Genomic DNA, 16,169 nt, shown 5'->3' on the forward strand with positions numbered 1-16,169 from the left:
TATCCGAATATAGCCGTCCAATATATCAATCTTTATGTCTCGACCATTTCGAGACTCCTCGTCATGTCCGTGATCACATCCGGGACTCCGAACTAACTTCGGTACATCAAAACTCATAAACTCATAATATAACTGTCATCGAAACCTTAAGCGTGCGGACCCTACGGGTTCGAGAACAATGTAGACATGACCGAGACAAATCTCCGGTCAATAACCAATAGCGGAACCTGGATGCTCATATTGGCTCCTAAATATTCTACGAAGATCTTTATCGGTCAGACCGCATAACAACATACGTTGTTCCTTTTGTCATCGGTATGTTACTTGCCCGAGATTCGATCGTCGGTATCTCAATACCTAGTTCAATCTCGTTACCGGCAAGTCTCTTTACTCGTTCTGTAATACATCATCTCGCAACTAACTCATTAGTTGCAATGCTTGCAAGGCTTGTGTGATGTGCATTACCGAGAGGGCCCAGAGATACCTCTCCGACAATCGGAGTGACAAATCCTAATCTCGAAATACGCCAACCCAACATGTACCTTTGGAGACACCTATAGAGCACCTTTATAATCACCCATTTACGTTGTGAAGTTTGGTAGCACACAAAGTGTTCCTCCGGCAAACGGGAGTTGCATAATCTCATAGTCATAGGAACATGTATAAGTCATGAAGAAAGCAATAGCAACATACTAAATGATCGGGTGCTAAGTTAATGGAATGGGTCATGTCAATCAGATCATTCACCTAATGATGTGATCTCGTTAATCAAATAACAACTCCTTGTTCATGGTTAGGAAACATAACCATCTTTGATTAACGAGCTAGTCAAGTAGAGGCATACTAGTGACACTCTGTTTGTCTATGTATTCACACATGTATTATGTTTCCGGTTAATACAATTCTAGCATGAATAATAAACATTTATCATGATATAAGGAAATAAATAATAACTTTATTATTGCCTCTAGGGCATATTTCCTTCAGTCTCCCACTTGCACTAGAGTCAATAATCTAGATTACACAGTAATGATTCTAACACCCATGGAGCCTTGGTGCTGATCATGTTTTGCTCATGGAAGAGGCTTAGTCAACGGGTCTGCAACATTCAGATCCGTATGTATCTTGCAAATCTCTATGTCTCCCACCTGGACTAGATCCCGGATGGAATTGAAGCGTCTCTTGATGTGCTTGGTTCTCTTGTGAAATCTGGATTCCTTTGCCAAGGCAATTGCACCAGTATTGTCACAAAAGATTTTCATTGGACCCGATGCACTAGGTATGACACCTAGATCGGATATGAACTCCTTCATCCAGACTCCTTCATTTGCTGCTTCAGAAGCAGCTATGTACTCTGCTTCACATGTAGATCCCGCTACAATGCTTTGTTTAGAACTGCACCAACTGACAGCTCCACCGTTTAATGTAAACACGTATCCGGTTTACGATTTAGAATCGTCCGGATCAGTGTCAAATCTTGCATCAACGTAACCTTTTACGATGAGCTCTTTGTCACCTCCATATATGAGAAACATATCCTTAGTCCTTTTCAGGTATTTCAGGGTGTTCTTGACCGCTATCCAGTGATCCACTCCTGGATTACTTTGGTACCTCCCTGCTAGACTTATAGCAAGGCACACATCAGGTCTGGTACATAGCATTGCATACATGATAGAGCCTATGGCTGAAGCATAGGGAACATCTTTCATATTCTCTCTATCTTCTGCAGTGGTCGGGCATTGAGTCTTACTCAACTTCACACCTTGTAACACAGGCAAGAACCCTTTCTTTGCTTGATCCATTTTGAACTTCTTCAAAACTTTGTCAAGGTATGTGCTTTGTGAAAGTCCAATTAAGCGTCTTGATCTATCTCTATAGATCTTAATGCCTAATATGTAAGCAGCTTCACCGAGGTCTTTCATTGAAAAACTCTTATTCAAGTATCCCTTTATGATATCCAGAAATTCTATATCATTTCCAATTAGTAATATGTCATCCACATATAATATCAGAAATGCTACAGAGCTCCCACTCACTTTCTTGTAAATACAGGCTTCTCCAAAAGTCTGTATAAAACCAAATGATTTGATCACACTATCAAAGCGTTTATTCCAACTCCGAGAGGCTTGCACCAGTCCATAAATGGATCGCTGGAGCTTGCACACTTTGTTAGCTCCCTTTGGATTGACAAAACCTTCTGGTTGCATCATATACAACTCTTCTTCCAGAAATCCATTCAGGAATGCAGTTTTGACATCCATCTGCCAAATTTCATAATCATAAAATGCGGCAATTGCTAACATGATTCGGACAGACTTAAGCATCTCTACGGGTGAGAAGGTCTCATTGTAGTCAATCCCTTGAACTTGCCGAAAACCTTTTGCGACAAGTCGAGCTTTGTAGACAGTAATATTACCGTCAGCGTCAGTCTTCTTCTTGAAGATCCATTTATTCTTAATTGCTTGCCGATCATCGGGAAAGTCAACCAAAGTCCATAGTTTGTTCTCATACATGGATCCCATCTCAGATTTCATGGCTTCAAGCCATTTTGCGGAATTTGGGCTCACCATCGCTTCTTCATAGTTCGTAGGTTCATCATGATCTAGTAGCATGACTTCCAGAACAGGATTACCATACCACTCTGGCGCGGATCTCACTCTGTTTGATCTACGAGGTTCAGCAGGATCTTGTTCTGAAGTTTCATGATCATCATCATTAGCTTCCTCACTAACTGGTGTAGGTGTCACCGAAACAATTTTCTGTGATGCACTACTTTCCAATAAGGGAGCAGGTACAGTTACCTCATCAAGTTATACTTTCCTCCCACTCACTTCTTTCGAGAGAAACTCCTTCTCCAGAAAGTTCCCGAATTTAGCAACAAAAGTCTTGCCTTCGGATCTGTGATAGAAGGTGTATCCAATAGTTTCCTTTGGATATCCTATGAAGACACATTTCTCCGATTTGGGTTCGAGCTTATCAGGTTGAAGCTTTTTCACATAAGCATCTCAGCCCCAAACTTTCAGAAACGACAACTTTGGTTTCTTGCCAAACCACAGTTCATAAGGCGTCGTCTCAACGGATTTTGATGGTGCCCTATTTAACGTGAATGCGGCCGTCTCTAGAGCGTATCCCCAAAACGATAGCGGTAAATTAGTAAGAGACATCATAGATCGCACCATATCTAGTAAAGTACGATTACGACATTCGGACACACCATTACGCTGTGGTGTTTCGGGTGGCGTGAGTTGCAAAACTATTCCACAATTTTTCAAATGTACACCAAACTCGTAACTCAATATTCTCCTCCACGATCTGATCGTAGAAATTTTATTTTCTTGTTACGATGATTTTCTACTTCACTCTGAAATTCTTTGAACTTTTCAAATGTTTCAGACTTGTGTTTCATTAAGTAGATATACCCATATCTGCTTAAGTCATCTGTGAAGGTGAGAAAATAACGATATCCGCCACGAGCCTCAATATTCATCGGACCACATACATCTGTATGTATGATTTCCAACAAATCTGTTGCTCTCTCCATAGTATCGGAGAACGGTGTTTTGGTTATCTTGCCTATGAGGCATGGTTCGCAAGTACCAAGTGATTCATAATCAAGTGGTTCCAAAAGTCCATCAGTATGGAGTTTCTTCATGCGTTTTATACCGATATGACCTAAACGGCAGTGCCACAAATAAGTTGCACTATCATTATCAACTCTGCATCTTTTGGCTTCAACACTATGAATATGTGTGTCACTACTATCGAGATTCAATAAAAATAGACCACTCTTTAAGGGTGCATGACCATAAAAGATATTACTCATATAAATAGAACAACCATTATTCTCAGATTTAAATGAATAACCGTCTCGCATCAAACAAGATCCAGATATAATGTTCATGCTTAACGCTGGCACCAAATAACAATTATTTAGGTCTAATATTAATCCCGAAGGTAGATGTAGAGGTAGCGTGCCGACTGCGATCACATCGACTTTGGAACCGTTTCCCACGCGCATCGTCACCTTGTCCTTAGCCAATCTTCGCTTAATCCGTAGTCCCTGTTTCGAGTTGCAAATATTAGCAACAGAACCAGTATCAAATACCCAGGTGCTACTGCGAGCATTAGTAAGGTACACATCAATAACATGTATATCACATATACCTTTGTTCACCTTGCCATCCTTCTTATCCGCCAAATACTTGGGGCAGTTCCGCTTCCAGTGACCAGTCTGCTTGCAGTAGAAGCACTCAGTTTTAGGCTTAGGTCCAGGTTTGGGTTTCTTCTCTTGAGTAGCAACTTGCTTGCTGTTCTTTTTAAAGTTCCCCTTCTTCTTCCCTTTTCCCTTTTTCTTGAAACTAGTGGTCTTGTTGACCATCAACACTTGATGCTCCTTATTGATTTCTACCTCCGCAGCTTTCAACATTGCGAAGAGCTCGGGAATAGTCTTATTCATCCCTTGCATATTATAGTTCATCACGAAGCTCTTGTATCTTGGTGGCAGTGATTGGAGAATTCTATCAATGACGCAATCATCTGGAAGATTAACTCCCAATTGAATCAAGTGATTATTATACCCAGACATTTTGAGTATATGCTCACTGACAGAACTGTTCTCCTCCATCTTGTAGCTATAGAACTTATTGGAGACTTCATATCTCTCAATCCGGGCATTTGCTTGAAATATTAACTTCAACTCCTGGAACATCTCATATGCTCCATGACGTTCAAAACGTCGTTGAAGTCCCGATTCTAAGCCGTAAAGCATGGCACACTGAACTATCGAGTAGTCATCAGCTTTGCTCTGCCAGACGTACATAACATCTGGTGTTGCTCCAGCAGCAGGCCTGGCACCCAGCGGTGCTTCCAGGACGTAATTCTTCTGTGCAGCAATGAGGATAATCCTCAAGTTACGGACCCAGTCCGTGTAATTGCTACCATCATCTTTCAACTTTGCTTTCTCAAGGAACGCATTAAAATTCAACGGAACAACAGCACGAGCCATCTATCTACAATCAAGCATAAACAAGCAAGATACTGTCAGGTACTAAGTTTCATGATAAATTTAGGTTCAATTAATTTACTTAAAGAACTCCCACTTAGATAGACATCCCTCTAATCATATCTACTAAACCATGTCCGATCATCACGTGAGATGGAGTAGTTTCATTGGTGAACATCACTATGTTGATCATATCTACTATATGATTCACGCTCGACCTTTCGGTCTCCGTGTTCCGAGGCCATATCTGTATATGCTTGGCTCGTCAAGTATAACCTGAGTATTCCGCGTGTGCAACTGTTTTGCACCTGTTGTATTTGAACGTAGAGCCTATCACACCCGATCATCACGTGGTGTCTCAGCACGAAGAACTTTCGCAACGGTGCATACTCAGGGAGAACACTTCTTGATAATTAGTGAGAGATCATCTTATAATGCTACCGTCAATCAAAGCAAGATAAGATGCATAAAAGATAAACATCAAATGCAATCAATATAAGTGATATGATATGGCCATCATCATCTTGTGCTTGTGATCTCCATCTTCGAAGCACCGTCGTGATCACCATCGTCACCGGCGCGACACCTTGATCTCCATCGTAGCATCGTTGTCGTCTCGCCAATCTTATGCTTCCACGACCATCGCTACCGCTTAGTGATAAAGTAAAGCATTACAGCGCGATTGCATTGCATACAATAAAGCGACAACCATATGGCTCCTGCCAGTTGCTGATAACTCGGTTACAAAACATGATCATCTCATACAATAAAATTTAGCATCATGTCTTGACCATATCACATCACAACATGCCCTGCAAAAACAAGTTAGACGTCCTCTACTTTGTTGTTGCAAGTTTTACGTGGCTGCTACGGGCTTAAGCAAGAACCAATCTTACCTACGCATAAAAACCACAACGATAGTTTGTCAAGTTGGTGCTGTTTTAACCTTCGCAAGGACCGGGCGTAGCCACACTCGGTTCAACTAAAGTTGGAGAAACTGTCACCCGCAAGCCACCTATGTGCAAAGCACGTCGAGAGAACCGGTCTCGCGTAAGCGTACGTGTAATGTCGGTCCGGGACGCTTCGTCCAACAATACCGCCAAACCAAAGTATGACATGCTGGTAAGCAGTATGACTTGTATCGCCCACAACTCACTTGTGTTCGACTCGTGCATATAACATTAACGCATATAACCAGGCTCGGATGCCACTGATGGGGAACATAGTAATTTCAAAAAAATTCCTACGCACACGTAAGATCATGGTGATGCATAGCAACAAGAGGGGAGAGTGTGTCCACGTACCCTCGTAGACCGAAAGCGCAAGCGTTAGCACAACGCGGTTGATGTAGTCGTACGTCTTCACGATCCGACCGATCAAGTACCGAACGCACGGCACCTCCGGCTCTCCGGTTTTATCACCCGGAACACTTCCGGTATCCGAATATAGCCGTCCAATATATCAATCTTTATGTCTCGACCATTTCGAGACTCCTCTTCATGTCCGTGATCACATCCGGGACTCCGAACTAACTTCGGTACATCAAAACTCATAAACTCATAATATAACTGTCATCGAAACCTTAAGCGTGCGGACCCTACGGGTTCAAGAACAATGTAGACATGACCGAGACACGTCTCCGGTCAATAACCAATAGCGGAACCTGGATGCTCATATTGGCTCCTACATATTCTACGAAGATCTTTATCGGTCAGACCGCATAACAACATACGTTGTTCCTTTTGTCATCGGTATGTTACTTGCCCGAGATTCGATCGTCGGTATCTCAATACCTAGTTCAATCTCGTTACCGGCAAGTCTCTTTACTCGTTTCGTAATACATCATCTCGCAACTAACTCATTAGTTGCAATGCTTGCAAGGCTTGTGTGATGTGCATTATCGAGAGGGCCCAGAGATACCTCTCCGACAATCGGAGTGACAAATCCTAATCTCGAAATACGCCAACCCAACATGTACCTTTGGAGACACCTGTAGAGCACCTTTATAATCACCCATTTACGTTGTGACTTTTGGTAGCACACAAAGTGTTCCTCCGGCAAACGGGAGTTGCATAATCTCATAGTCATAGGAACATGTATAAGTCATGAAGAAAGCAATAGCAACATACTAAATGATCGGGTGCTAAGCTAATGGAATGGGTCATGTCAATCAGATCATTCACCTAATGATGTGATCTCGTTAATCAAATAACAACTCCTTGTTCATGGTTAGGAAACATAACCATCTTTGATTAACGAGCTAGTCAAGTAGAGGCATACTAGTGACACTCTGTTTGTCTATGTATTCACACATGTATTATGTTTCCGGTTAATACAATTCTAGCATGAATAATAAACATTTATCATGATATAAGGAAATAAATAATAACTTTATTATTGCCTCTAGGGCATATTTCCTTCATTTACACCCCTAGCTAGGCATAACTCAAAGTCTCAAGTATTGCCATCCTTAGTTTTCACCCCATAGGTGGCCCTCATAATTGATTCATATGGTGGCTTAATTCTCTTTCTAGGGAAGTGTTCCATTCCTTTCTTTAATGGAAATTGGAACCTTATGTTTCCTTCTTTCATGTCAATAATAGCACCTATGGTTCGTAGGAATGGCCTACCAAGTATTATAGGACAAGACGGATTACATTCAATATCAAGCACAATAAAATCCATGGGCACATAATTGCTATTAGCAGGAATAAGCAATTCATTTATTCTACCCAATGGTTTCTTAATAGTTGAATCTGCTAAGTGCAAATTAAGGGAACATTCATCCATATCAACAAGGCCTAGCACATCGCATAAAGATTTTGGTTTAGTGGAAACGCTAGCACCAAAATCACATAAAGCATTACACCCATAATCTTTAATCTTTACTTTAATAGTAGGTTCTCATCCATCATGCAATTTCCTAGGTATTTAAACCTCCAACTCTAGTTTTTCTTCATGAGCTTTCATCATAGCTTCTACGATATGTTTAGTAAAAACTTTATGTTTTCATAAGCATTGGGTGAATTTACCATGGATTGCAACAAGGAAATACACTCAATTAAAGAAAAACTAACATAATTACAGTCCTTGTAATCCAAAGTAGTGGGCACATCACTAGTTAAAGTCTTGACCTCTCCAAACCAACTTTTATTATTTTTATCATTAAGATCATCATCCTCCGAGCAATTGGGATGCCTTGTAGCTAAAGATGACTCATATCCAGTCCATTTTTCATCAAGTTTTATATTACTAAACAAAAATTCAATGGGTGAGACACCAATCATTTTAATATCTTCAACATGATTACAGTAAAAATCGGGCGGAATAGCCTTTTTCTAGGAATCCTTGCTTCGCTCTCAACCTATCGGTTCTTTCTTTACTTATATTAATGGAGACACGAATAGCTTTGCTGGACTCATTAATATCATGCTTAGGTGGCAAAAATTTTAATTGAAGAGTTTCCACATCATGAGCAATTCTATCCATGTTCCTAGCCATATCATCAACTTTATTCAATTTTTCTTCTACCATGGCATTAAAAATATTTTGTGAATTAATGAATTCTTTGATATTTCTCTCAAGATCAGTAGTTATCCTATTATCATAATAATAATTTCCATAGGAATTACCATAATTATTAGAGGAATTTTCGAGATACGGTCTAGGATTAAATTACCTCTATAAGCGTTGTTATTGAAATTATTTCTAGAGACAAAGTTCACATCAATGACTTCATTATTTTGCTAAATAAAAGTAGATAATGGCACATCATTAGGATCAACAAGAGCATTTTTATTAGCAACCATTTTCATAAGAGCATCCATTTTATCAGTCAAGGTAGTAATTTCTTTGACAGAATTTACCTTCTTACCAGTTGGAGCTCTTTCGGTGTGCCATTGAGAGTAATTTGCCATTCAATTATCAAGGAGTTTTTTAGCTTCTTCCAATGTGATTTCCATAAAAGTACTGTCTGCAGCAGAGTCTAGAAGGTTTCTAGAAACAAAGTTTAGTCCTGCATAGAAATTTTGTATAATCATCCATAAACTAAAATCATGAGTGGGACAATTTCTTGTCATTAATTTCATTCTCTCCCAAGATTGTGCAACATGCTCATGCTCAAGTTGCTTAAAATTTATAATGTGATTTCTAAGATAAATAATTATAGTGGGAGGAAAATACTTGGCAATAAAAGCATCCTTACACATGTCCAAAGAATCAATACTATTTCGAGCCAAGGATGAAAGCCAAGTTTTAGCATGGTCTTGTAGTGAGAGCGGAAATAATTTCAAATTAACAATATCATTATCGACATATTTTTCTTTTGCATATCGGATAATTCAAAGAAAGTATTAAGATCAGATGCAACATCTTCATTAGGACTACTAGAAAATTGTTCTTTCATAACAAGATTCAACAAAGCAGCATTAATGTCACATGACTCCACACTAGTAGCGGGAGGAGCAATTGGAATACTAACAAAATCATTATTATTAGTATTTGAAAAATCACACAAGTTAGTGTTTTCTTAAGACATAGTGACCAAGCAAACGACAAAACAAAAATATTTTTGTGTTTTTTATTTTTGATTTTTTTATGAAAACAAAATGATAGTTTGTGCAAAGGCAAATAAAGTAGAGTGATACGTCTCCAACGTATCTATAATTTTTTATTGTTCCATGCTATTATATTATCTATTTTGGATGTTTTATATGCATTAATATGCTATTTTATATTATTTTTGGGACTAACCTATTAACCTAGAGCACAGTGCCAGTTTCTGTTTTTTTCCTTGTTCTAGAGTTTCGCAGAAAAGGAATACCAAACGGAGTCCAAAAGGAATAAAACATTCGCGATGATTTTTCTTGGACCAGAAGACATCCAGAGGACTTGGAGTGAAAGTCAGAGAAGCCATGAGGCGGCCACAAGGACGGAGGGCGCGCCTAGGGGGGCGTAGGGCGCGTCCCCACCCTTGTGGGCTCCTCGTGTACTTCCTAACCTAGTTTCTTCGCCTATATATTCCCATATATCCCCAAACCAACCAGGGGAGCCACGAAAACACTTTTCCACCGCCGCAACATTCTGTACCTATGAGATCCCATCTAGGGGCCTTTTCGGTGTCCTGCCAGAGGGGGATTCTATCACGGAGGGCTTCTACATCAACTCTATTGCCCTTCCGATGAAGCGTGAGTAGTTTACCTCAGACCTACGGGTCCATAGCTAGTACCTAGATGGCTTCTTCTCTCTCTTTGATTCTCAATACCATGTTCTCCTCGATGTTCTTGGAGATCTATTTGATGTAATACTTTTTTGCAATGTGTTTTCCGAGACCCGATGAATTGTGGATTTATGATCAGCTTATCTATGAATATTATTTGAATCTCCTTTGAATTCTTATATGCATGATTTCATATCTTTGTAATTCTCTTCGAACTATCGGTTTGGTTTGGCCAACTAGATTGGATTTTCTTGCAATGGGAGAAGTGCTTAGCTTTGGGTTCAATCTTGCGATGTCCTTTCCCAGTGACAGTAGGGGCAGCAAGGCACGTATTGTATTGTTGCCATCAAGGATAAAAAGATGGGGTTTTCATCATATTGCTTGAGTTAATTCCTCTACATCATGTCATCTTGCTTAATGCGTTACTCGATTCTTTATAAAATTAACACTCTAGATGCATGCTGGATAGCGGTCGATGTGTGGAGTAATAGTAGTAGATACAGAATCGTTTCAGTCTACTTGACACAGACGTGATGCCTATATTCATGATCATTGCCTTAGATATCGTCATACCTTTGTGCTTTTCTATCAATTGCTTGGCAGTAATTTGTTCACCCACCATATTATTTTCTATCTTGAGAGAAGCCTCTAGTGAAACCTATGGCCTCGGGGTCTATTTTCCATCATACAATTTCTATTTTCCATCATACAAGTTTTACTTTCCATCATATTAGTTTCTGATCTACTATTTTGAAATCTTTTACTTTCCGATATATAAACCAAAAATACCAAAAATATTTATTTTATCGTTTATCTATCTCTATCAGATCTCACCTTTGCAAGTAACCGTGAAGGGATTGACAACCCCTTTATCGTGTTGGGTGCAAGTTGTTGTTTGTTTGTGCAGGTATTCGGTGACTTGAGAGTTGTCTCCTACTGGATTGATACCTTGGTTCTCAAAACTGAGGGAAATACTTACTCTACTTTGTTGCATCACCCTTTCCTCTTCAAGGGAAGAACCAACGCAAGCTCAAGAAGTAGCAGGAAGAATTTCTGGCGGCGTTGCCAGGGAGATCTACGCCAAGTCAAGACATACCAAGTACCCATCATAAACTCTCATCTCTTGCATTACATTATTCACCATTCGCCTCTCGTTTTCCTCTCCCCCACTTCTAAAATGATTTTCAAAAATATTTGCCCTTTTTCTTCGCCCTTCTTTCCGTATGCCTTTTTGCTCGTTTGCTATCTTTGCTTGTGTTGCCATGTGCCTTCTATTTGTTTGCATCTTCGCTTGCTAAAAATCTATTGATATGGATCCTCATCCACTTGCTAATCTTTTTAAAAGATCCAATTATGATGAACTAATTTCTAGTGAGTTGAGTGCACTAGATTATCTTTATGAGTTTTTGCTTGAAATTCGTGAATCTAAAAATTGTGATGAAGTGTTGAAAGAAGAAATTTATGAAGTGATTCATGATAGCTCCTTGAATGAAAAGCACGATTGCAATGATATTAGTATATATTCTATTAATGACAATTGTGTTAATGATATGCAAAACCCTAAGCTTGGGGATGCTAGTTTTGTTATGTCCACTACTTGTTGCAATGATCATGATTGGGGTGATTCTTCTTATAATCTTGAAAATTTATTTAAGCTCCATGATGAATATGAGATTGATAATAATGTTTGCAATAATAGTGAAAATGGTTTTGGAAGAGTGTCAACTTTAGATCCCAAATATTTGGATAATGTTCGATCTTATGAAGTTTTTGACAAAAGTGGGTTCAGAGAGGTCATCACTTTATTTTATGACAATCCCACTATTTTGGAAGAGTGTCAACTTTGCATGCATGTGGATCATGTTGAGAATATTTTATGCAATAGCTATATTATTGAATTTGATTATGATCCCACATATAATTATTATGATAGAGGAAAATATGGTTGTAGAAATTTTCATGTTACAAAATTACCTCTCGTTATGTTGAGATTGCTATTGTTTCTTTCTTGTTCCTAGCATATGGTAGTTTTTGCTTGTCTTGATAATTTGTTTGCTTATAAAATCCTTATGCATAGGAAGCATGTTAGACTTAGACTTGTTTGTCACATGTTTCATGGTGCTCTCTTTGTGTTTCAATTGCTATCTTTCATGTGAGCATCATTAAAATTATCAATGCCTAGCTAGGGGCGTTAAACAATAGCGCTTGATGGGAGACAACCCAATTTTATTTTTGTTCTTTCTCTTTAGGTCTTGTTTTGCATTAAATAATTTATCTAGCCTCTGGTTAGATGTATTTTTTATCTTTTAATTAGTGTTTGTGCCAAGTAAGACTTTTGGGATAGCTTAAGGTGATAGTTGATTTGATCTTGCTGAAAAACAGAACCTTTTGCGCCCAGGATATTAATTTTTGTTTTCAGCAGAAGCGCGATAAAATACTAATTCTTCTTTCAGAAGATTAATAAACAAATTTCTTAGGTCGTCCTAATATTTCAGAATTTTTGGAGTTATATAAGTATTCGAAATCTCTAGATTGCTACAGATTGTTCTGTTTTTGACAGATTCTGTTTTCTTTGTGTTGTTTTACTTATTTTGATGAATCTATGGCTAGTATCAGGGGGTATGAACCATGAAAAAGTTGGAATACAGTAGATATTACACCAATATAAATAAAGAATGAGTTAACAACATTACCAAAAGTGGTGATTTATTTTCTCATACTAACGAAGCTTATGAGATTTTCTGTTGAGTTTTGTGTTGTGAAGTTTTCAAGTTTTGGGTAAGGATTTGATGGACTACGGAATAAGGAGTGGCAAGAGCCTAAGCTTGGGGATGCCCAAGGCACCCCAAGGTAATATTCAAGGACAACCAAGAGCCTAAGCTTGGGGATGCCTCGGAAGGCATCCCCTCTTTCATCTTCATCTATCGGTAACTTTACTTGAGGCTATATTTTTATTCACCATATGATATGTGTTTTGCTTGGAGCGTCTTGTATGATTTGAGTGTTTACTTTTTAGTTTGCCACAATCATCCTTGCTGCACACACCTTTTGAGAGAGACACTCATGAATCATGATTTATTAGAATACTCTATGTGCTTCACTTATATCTTTTAAGCTAGGCAATTTTGCTCTATGTGCTTCACTTATACCTTTTAGAGCACGACGGTGGTTTTATTTTATAGAAATTGATGGGCTCTCATGCTTCACTTGTATTATTTTGAGTGTCTCTAAAAATCATGGTGGTAATTTGCTTTGGTTATAAATTTAGTCCTAATATGATAGGCATCCAAGAGGGATATAATAAAAACTTTCATATAAAGTGCATTGAATACTATGAGAAGTTTGATTCCTTATGATTGTTTTGAGATATGAAGATGGTGATATTAGAGTCATGCTATTAAGTAATTGTGAAGTTGAGAAATACTTGTGTTAAAGTTTGTGATTCCCATAGCATGCACATATGTTGAACCGTTGTGTGATGAACTCGGGGCATGGTTTATTTATTGTTTATCTTCCTAATGAGTGGCGGTCAGGGACGAGCGATGGTCTTTTCCTACCAATCTACCCCTCTAGGAGCATGCGTGTAGTACTTCGTTTCGATAACTAATAAATTTTTGCAATAAGTATGTGAGTTCTTTATGACTAATGTTGAGTCCATTGATTATACGCACTCTCACCCTTCCACCATTGCTAGCCTCTCTAGTGTCGCGTAACTTTAGCCGGTACCATAAACCCACCATATACCTTCCTCTAAACAGCCACCATACCTACCTATTATGGCATTTCCGTAGCCATTCCGAGATATATTGCCATGCAACTTTCCACCGTTCCGTTTATTATGACACGCTCCATCACTGTTATATTGATTTGCATGGTCATGTAGTTGACATCGTATTTGTGGCGAAGTCATCGATCATAATTCTTTCATACATGTCACTCTTGATTCATTGCACATCCTGGTACACCGCCGGAGGCATTCACATAGAGTCATATTTTGTTCTAAGTATCAAGTTGTAATTCTTGAGTTGTAAGTAAATAAAAGTGTGATGATCTTCATTATTAGAGCATTGTCCCATGTGAGAAAAGGATGATGGAGACTATGATTCCCCCACAAGTCGGGATGAGACTCCGGACGAAAAAAAAGAGGCCAAAGAAATGAGAGAAAGCCCAAATAAAAAATGAGAGAAAAGAGAGAAGGGGCAATGCTACTATCCGTACCATACTTGTGTGCTTCAAAGTAGCACCATGATCTTCATGATAGAGAGTCTCCTATATTGTCACTTTCATATACTAGTGGGAATTTTTCATTATAGAACTTGGCTTGTATATTCCAATGATGGGCTTCCTCAAATTGCCCTAGGTCTTCGTGAGCAAGCAAGTTGTATTCACACCCACTTAGTTTCGTTTTGAGCTTTCATAAACTTATAGCTCTAGTGCATCCGTTGCATGGCAATCCCTACTCACTCACATTGATATGTATTGATGGGCATCTCCATAGCCCGTCAATAAGCCTAGTTGATGTGAGACTATCTCCTTCTTTTTGTCTTCTCCACAACCACCGTCTATTCCATCTGTAGTGCTATATCCATGGCTCATGCTCATGTATTACGTGAAAGTTGAAAAAAATTGAGAACACCAAAAGTATGAAACAATTGCTTGGCTTATCATCAGGGTTGTGCATGATTTAAATATTTTGTGTGATGAACACGGAGCATAGCCAGACTATATGATTTTGTAGGGATAAACTTTCTTTGGCCATGTTATTTTGAGAAGACCCGAAGGGTCGCTGGCCTGTGGAGGCATGCTACCTAGCGGCTTGGCATGTGCTGGTGATGCCCCAACGACGCTTTGTGGGATGGTCGCCCGCGATATAGTGTTGGGTGTCGCCGGTGTTCCCTGTCTTGGCCGGATTTGATGCAGGGCTTGATCTGGGTGGAATCTAGCTACTGAGGCCTATGATTTCTTTGTGTATGGGCTGGCACTAGTGATGTACACGGTATACTTGTGATGTGGCATGACGTTTTCGTGCAACATTGTCCACGCCAATGTTCATGTTTTTCGACGGCCTAGTGTCCTGATGGCGGTGGAGAGTCGATGTTGGATGTCAGGGCAGAGGCCCCGGAATATGAGGCTAAGCGGTTGGATTTACAGTGAGCGGCACTACAATAATGGTGGCATCTATATGTGGTTGTGTGGATTGCAAGTGGCGGGGGCAGCAGGCGATCCTGATGTTATCGATGCTTCCGTGGTGGTGGCTCACTGGTCTTGATCTATAGCCATGTTTCAATGGCAGATAACCTTCTCTCGAGATGGGTTAGCAATCTTGGTACATCGGTGTGGCATGGGTGAGACTCGGAGCAAAAGCTCCACGCAATAGCACCATCGGCGGCGATGCTTGCAGGTGTCATTTCCCTCTTGGGGGTGTCGATGTGGTTCCCTCCACACGCTAGGGCTCCGAGCAAAAACCATAGTCTGTCTTTGCGGTCTTGGTGGCGACGACATTGTGCGTCGTTACCCTTTTGGGGGTGTCGTCGTGGAGCTCAGCTACTTTCTGGTCACAGTGCGCTGGCGTCTTCAGGCTTGGATCCTTGCGTGAAGCTTCTTCGTTTGTGGCATGGGTAGTACCATTGGTGCCCTACCTTTTACACGTGGCATCGTTGTTACCGTTCTAGGTCCTCGCTGTCTGTAAGCAGGATCGGTGCTCCATATCCCTGAGCGAGAGGACAGGTGGCCCTCTCTGGCGATAATTTGGTGTGCGCGGTGTAACCGTGTCCCGTGGTTTCCCAAGGAGTTGTGGTTTTCGTTCCTAGTTAGTGGTCTCATGTACTTGTTGGTTGTGGCTTCTCGTGCGTTCGTGCTCGACTTAGTTGCCAGCATCTTCACTACACCCTCGGATGTCAATTTTATTTTGACCTGCTTTATAAAATGGGGCAGAAGCCTGTTTCAAGT

This window comes from Triticum urartu, chromosome 3A (genome assembly GCF_056163025.1).
Source record: "Triticum urartu cultivar PI428250 chromosome 3A, HENAU_Tu73, whole genome shotgun sequence".
Lineage (NCBI taxonomy): Eukaryota > Viridiplantae > Streptophyta > Magnoliopsida > Poales > Poaceae > Triticum > Triticum urartu.